The sequence below is a fragment of the Dromiciops gliroides genome, chromosome 5 (genome assembly GCF_019393635.1).
Source record: "Dromiciops gliroides isolate mDroGli1 chromosome 5, mDroGli1.pri, whole genome shotgun sequence".
Classification (NCBI taxonomy): Eukaryota; Metazoa; Chordata; class Mammalia; order Microbiotheria; family Microbiotheriidae; genus Dromiciops; species Dromiciops gliroides.
The window spans coordinates 176,086,720-176,094,282 of NC_057865.1; positions in this window are offsets into that span (position 1 = coordinate 176,086,720).

Sequence of the window (7,563 nt, forward strand, 5' to 3'; positions counted from 1 at the left end):
CTATAAAATTATTTTTATATTTAATTGCTTATTTTTCTCATCACTCCAAGAAATCACAAAAGTTCATTAGATTTTCTCTTTTAAGAAAGCAATGGGGTCAGCTAGGTGACACAGTGGATAAAGCACCTACCCTGGATTCAGGAGGACCTGAGTTCAAATCTGACCTCAGACACTTGACATTTACTAGCTGTGTGACCCTGGGCAAGTCATTCAACCCTCATTGTCCTGCTAAAAAAAAATTAAAAAGAAAGAAAGCAATTAGGTAAACAGAAATTAAATGATTATTTTTCAAAATCCAATGCCATATTTCAAAAGTGTTGATACTAATCACATATCTTTTAAGTGCAACTATGAATCATGTGGGACTATGACATATGATAGTTCTTGTACTATTCTCACCTGCTGGTTTCCAGCTCAAATTTACTAACTTTATATGTCAACTTTGAAAAGATAATATATATTCTTGCTATGTGCTCCCTTGGGATAGGGAGACTTGCTGTCTCTTTATTTCGTTGTGCATTATAAAAATTCTGTAAAAAGAACTGAGCTGACAAAGTTGTTGGTGATTCATGACAGCCGACTGAAGTCAGGTCACTCTTTGGCAGCCACACTGGCTCTGTTGTGTGAAAAAAAATTTTTTTTGAATCTTTTGTCATTGATGTCCTTCAGTAACACAAAGGGACAGAACTGCTGAATAAGAAAGTCCTGGATTTATTTTAAACATTCCCCCATCAAAACTATGAAATAAATTACTGCGATTACATTTTTTTGTTGAAACAAGAAAGCAATGAGACACGTATGTTAATGTCTTTTTCCACAATTAAAAATAACATGTATTTTTTAAAGGGGAGCTTTAAATTGGGTTTTTTAAGTAACTGTAGTTTTCCATAACTTAAAGTCATACAAGATCACAAGGAAAACATTGCCATTGAAAAACAATCTTTGATCCAGGGATAAGTTTGGACTAATTAAAAGAACTTTACATATCTTAAAAGCAATTTTTGCCTTGTTCAATTCTGGCCTATTTGTTGCCTATTTGCATTTTTTATCAGACAGACAGACAAAGATCAGAGAGTTGGAAGGGACCTTACGTGTCACAGAGTCCAACCTCCTCATGTTACAAATGAGAAAAATAAATAGAGATACATGTTAAATGATTCACCCAGGGTCTCACAGCTAGTAAGAGTCTGAGATAGTATCAAACTCTTGTCTCTCTGAATTCCAAGTCCAGCATGGTTTTCTACATTAAGCATTTGGGACAGGCCTCATATCTCTTATGTAGGCTAGGTTATTTGTTGTTTGTTTTTAAGTAGTGTCCAACTCTTTGTGATCCCATTTGGGGTTTTCTTGACAAAGGTACTGGAGTGGTTTGTCATTTCCTTCTCTAGATCTTTTTACAGATGAGGAAACTGAGGTAAACAGGGTTAAATAACTTGTCTAGGGTCACACAGCTAGTAAGTACCTGAGGACAGATTTTAGCTCAGGTCTTCCTGACCCCAGGCCTGGCACTCTATCCATTTGCCACCTAGCTACCCCACCTGGATTATTATGAAAGTCTATTAATTTGCCTTCCTATCTTGCCTCTCTCCACTGCAGTCTCTCCTCCATAGGATGATTTTCTTTAAGTGCAGACCTGACTATATCCTATCCTATACAATGAATTCTAGCAACTCCCTTATGCCTTTAGGATAAATTACAAACTCCTCTGTTTAACTTTTAAAGTCTTTTACAACTTGGCCTCACTGTATGTTCTCATACTCATCACACACTGAGACCCAGCCTAACTGGACTTCTGGCTCTTCCTCACACAGGACACCCTATCACTATGCCTTTGCATTGGGACATTGCCCATGTCTGGAATGTGTACCCTCCTCCTCTCTGCTTCATAAAATCTCTCTTTCTTTGCGATGCAGTTTAAGGACTACCTCTTAAATGAAGAATTTCCTACCCCTGCCAAAAGGTTGTGCTCTCTATCCCTGTCTTATATTATGCTTTGTACATATTTATATTTATTCTCTTTATATTATCCTATGTAGACTTATATGGATCTTATAAGCTCTGAAGAATCTTCTCCTAACTTTTACTCCCGCTGATGAGTTAGGTACTCAGACCTTGTCTACATTTCTTCCTCACTACTTTAGTGTTACTTTTGAACAGTCAGGAGATGATTCTATAATGTCATTAGCTCAAGCCCCCAATGGTGCGCTTTCCCTAATATTATCATTGAGAATCATTTATTAAGCTAGTTTTAAGTGGCTTTTAGAAAGAGGTATTTATTTAGTTAAGAATAATTGCTACGAAATATTCCCCAAGAGTCTGACAAATTCTCCTACAAATACACCCATCATTCAGAAGTAAGTCTGGTGAAGCTAAGAAATCACATACAGTAAAGGAGGAACTTAGGGCTAGTTGCTGGAAGTTCTTTTCTCTCATTCATGAGATGTTTAAGAAGTCTTAAACATAGTGAATCTGTACCTATTATGTTCATAGCTTCCAGTTCAGACCAATCCAACCACCAATGTTATCCTGTGGTGGGAGTAGGAGTTGTGATGTTAGCATGCTGATGGGAAGAGGGGAAGTTCAAAATTTTCCAAACCCTTTGAAATGTGCAGTGCCTTCCTCTGGCCAAGAGGTAGGGGGTGGAGGGCTTTGGAAGGAGAGGAACAAAAGATTCTGGCCAAGGCTGAAGCTGAGACCTTTCCTTCCTCCTCAGGTGGTTCTTAAAGATTTTGTTAGAATAGCCATACTTGCTCCAATTTCTAGAATTCTTTCAATTCCGCCAACCTAGGGAAGGGGAAGGGTGGGACTTGACAGGCACCCAAGGTTATAAATACTTCCAAAGGGAAGAGTGAAAGAGTTGTCTGCAAAGTCAGTTCAGAATGTTCTAGTAAAAGGGCGTCTTTGAGGTCATGAGAAATGTCTTCTTTATCCAGGTGAGTGTGAATGTTCAAGAGTGAGGCAGCTGCAGAGAGAACAGTGAAGTCTAGGGCTAGAAGACATGATCTTAGGAGCATGTATTCAATGATAAAACTCAGAACCATGTTCTGGAAGTGATGCCAACTCTCATCTACTCATTTACCTAAAATGCTACTTATTTACATTTTTCATTGGTTCTATTGGTTCATTGGTTTTTCCCTTAATCCTGACCTAATTGTTGTTGTTGTTTAAAGAGTATCAAGCACTTACACACACATTCAGACATACCAGTACATTTATCCCAGAACACAGACACCCATCCAGGTATATAAACATTAAATCATACACATACATACATATCCATACACCCATCCATGTACATATACTGATCCCAGCACACACACACACACACACACACACACACACACACACACAAATACACACATATTCTTCCTTATACATTTTTTGTATTTTTGGTTATTTTTTTTTTTCTGAAGTAGGATGGTATAGTGGAACACTGGCCTTAGAGTCAGGAAATCCTAGGTGCAAGTGTCACCTCTGATACCTAGTGACTATAGCACCCTGAGTAAGTAACTTAAATTCTCAGTGTCATAGACCTCTAATACTAGACATTGCCAAGAAGATCCTTGATTGGGGAATGGCTGAACATGTTGTGGTGTATGAGTGTGAGGGAGTACTATTGTGCTATAAGAAATGACAAGAAGGATGGTTTCAGAAAAACCTGGGAAGACATAGAAACTGCAAAGTGAATAGAACTAGGAGAACATTGTGCCTGGTAAGTAATATTGTAAAGATGATCAAGTGTGAAAGACTTAGCTACTCTGATCAATACAGTGATCCAAGACAAATCTGAAGCACTTATAAAAAATAGTATCCACTTTCCCAGAAAGAACTGATAGAGTCAATGCAGATCGAAGCATACTTTTTAACTTTCTTCATTCTTATTTTTTGTCTGTTTTCTATTGCAACATCTCATGTGGAAATGTGTTTTGCATGACTTTATATGTATAATCTATATAAAATTGCCTGCCTTCTCAAGGAGGGGTTTAGGGAAAGAGAGAGGGAGAGAATTTGGAAGTCAAAATTAAAAAAAGAAATGTTAAAAAAATTTCCCATGTAATTGAGAAAAAAATACAATAAACCTTTGGGTGAAAAAAGATGCCAACCTGAATTGCTAGGAAGAGTTTATTTATGTGTGAATTCTTTTTTTATCAGTGAAATCATAGGTCAATTCTCTATCCTTATCCCTTTTTGGAAGTGGTGGGGAAGAGCTGAGGCGAATACTCTTTAGTCTCATGTAGGTATAAGGTGGGGTGGATAAAAGTGAATGGGAGGCTGGCCAATTACACTGCATGGTCATACTTGGCTGTAAACCTTAGAAATAACCAGGTTCACCCTGCTATAGGTGCTCTGGGTGTCTTTATTGAACAGAGAACATGGACTGATAATGGTAAAATCAACAAATACTTAGAATTAAGCATAGGTCTGATTCATCCATGGACAATGCTTTATGTACATTTTCCTAGATTCTTTTAAAATTTTGCCCAATATTCTTTGTCACTTGATCAAATTTTGGGGCATATTCAATGTTTAAGTAATGTAATTTCTCTCTCTCTCTCTCTCTCTCTCTCTCTCTCTCTCTCTCTCTCTCTCTCTCTCTCTCTCTTCTCTCTCTCTCTCTTTTGGTGAGGCAGTTGGGGTTAAGTGACTTGCCCAGGATCACACAGCTAGTGTCAAGTGTCTAAGATCGGATTTGAACTCAGGTCCTCCTGACTCCAAGGCTGGTGGTGCTTTATCCACTGCACTACCTAGTGGCCCCCATAATCTAATTTTTCTATGAGAAGTAACATAGTACAGTAGACAGTATACTAGATTTGGAATTATGAGAGCATTAGAATTCTAGTTCTGCCTCTTTGGGGTCTCAGTTTTCTTATCTGAAAAATGAGGTGATCTGAACTAATTTTTTGCGTCTTTATCATTTTGAAATCCTATTACAATCAAAGTAAACTCGTTATGAGAAAAATAGGCAGAACAAGACATTTCTTGGACTTTTTTTCTTGGCTATATAGTTCTATATTATTAGAAATGCACACACACCTATTTGTAAATGATTTACTTCACTTTTGTAAAAACTTGTAAAAGCCTGATTACAAAGTTCCCCTCCCTTTGGCCATGACAAGTGGTGGATACATGAGATGTAGAATATGGAAGAAGTGTGCCCATATCAAAGTAATTGGCAATTGTGGTATGAAACATGAGTGGAGGCAAAATGAATAAAAGCAATAGTGTGGCAGAATCCAGCTCTCATAGGTCCTTCACCCCATGTCCTAGCTGTTGGATTTTCTGAGTGGCTGATTTTTCCCTGAAGCAGGAAGGGAGGCTTTAATCTATGTTATATTTCTTTGAGCTCCTGAATTTTGACTTGTCTGCTGAATGAAAATGGCTATCTAAACTAGGAGGAGGAATTAAGCTCCCCAATTTTTGGCTTTCTTTAAGATGAGTTTGATGGCTTCCTCATATGAGGAGGATTTGAAGGCCGGGAAGAGAACCTTGTGTTGGGTATTTTTATTTGTTTCTATTTCTTTCTTTCTTTTTTTTTTTTTTTTAGTGAGGCAATTGGGGTTAAGTGACTTGCCCAAGGTCACACAGCTAGTAAGTGCTAAGTGTCTGAGGCCAGACCAGAACTCAGGTACTCCTGACTCCAGGGCTGGTGCTCTATCTACTGAGCCACCTAGCTTCCCTGTTTGTATTTCTTTCTTTTTCTTTTTTGCAGGGCAATGGGGGTTAAGCGACTTGCCCAGGGTCACACAGCTAGTAAGTGTCAAGTGTCTGAGGCCCGATTTGAACTCAGGTACTCCTGAATCTAGGACCAGTGCTTTATCTACTGCGCCACCGAACTGCCCCTCTGTATTTATTTCTAATGATTATGTACAACATTTTGTACAGATTATACATAATCATTTCAAATGATTACATACAAGAATCATATACATAATTGGGTTACATTTCCATCAAAAGGAACTTCAGGGTGTGCACTAATATTTTTGGATCTGCATATGGATGCTACTGAGAAATGATGTGGTGCAATAGCCTGAGAGCTAGACTTCACATCAGGGAGATTTGGATTCAATACCAGCCTCTGAAGCATATTGGCTGTGTGATCCTGGGCAAGGCACCTCTCAGTGCCTCAGGCTACTCCCTAAAACCTTACATTGCAAAACAGGTGCATGAATAGAAGGAGTTTCTTCCCTGGGAGTGGCGTGCCCCATTGTTCCAAATAATTTTGCAGTCTTCATTTAATAAATCATCTGCTGTAATTTTGTTCAGTGCCATCTCATTTTCACTGAGATTAGAAACATAAAACCTGCAGGATAGGACTAAAAATAAATTAAATGCTAAATACATATCAAGATATCTGAACAATTCATCTTAGCTGTGCATCTATCTTCATTCTCATCTATCTCTGGCCTATCTACAACAGGGTTAAGTAAACCAGATGAATGATAATGTCTTGAGTAGTAAACACAACACCACTGAGATTAAGCAGGGTGTGTTCATGTTCCACAAAGGGGAGCTTTGGAGAGTTTTGGGCATGTGGCCAGCACATAGGCAAGATACAGCTTTTTAGAAACAGAACTGTGAAAAAGAGTAAGCACACTAAAATCACTTTTAATTGTTTTCATTCTCCTTAACAAAATCCTTTAATTTTCTGTTTTCTCACTCTCCTTTCTCTTTTGCCTCTCCCTCTATCTGATTGTCATTCAATTACTGTTCTTCACTGTCTTAATTATGAAAATCAATTTTTATATGAAGGATTTATTGTGCTGCTCTACATAATTTCGACCAGATTAATGTTTAAAGAATATTAAAATGATGTAGATTCAACCAGTAATGCCACATATTTTCAAATCATTAATACAAAAGATCCAATAATTAGCATCTCTAAGGGGGCATAAAGATAAATTATGAAAACAGGGTAGAAGGGGCAGCTAGGTGGCGCAGTGGATAGAGCACCGGCCCTGGAGTTAGGAGTACCTGAGTTCAAATCCAGCCTCAGACACTTAACATTTACTAGCTGTGTGACCCTGGGCAAGTCACTTAACCCCAATTGCCCCACTAAAAAACTCCCCCCCAAAACAAACAAAAAAATGGTAGAGATTGAGTGGTCTCCATCTGAAATAAGTTACAAAATTATGCTCCTTTAAGAAATTAGTTATTGTTAAAAGATTGATGTTAATAATTAGCATTTCTACAGCAAACACCTTTCATAAAGGTCTCAAATATTTTGCAAACAATTCATTAATTATGTTACTTAAGATCCCTCGATTCTTCATATAGTCCTACCCTTATGCCTCATATAGTGTGTAAGTGACACTGTTTTCTTGAGATTTTTTTTTTTAACTGCATCTCCTGGACTGGAAGTGCAGAAGCCAGCAATACTACTGATCTGGATTGTCTTGGAAGCCTTTACCACCTCCTTTTCAGGCTCTGGCCAATTTAATCTTTCCCAGGTAACCAGTAGTCTCTTCTCAGGAGCTCACCACATCAGTACTAGACAATGTGGACACCTGATAAACTTATCCCATTGCAGCTCAGAACTCCTCAGTTCAAGAGATTCATCAACCT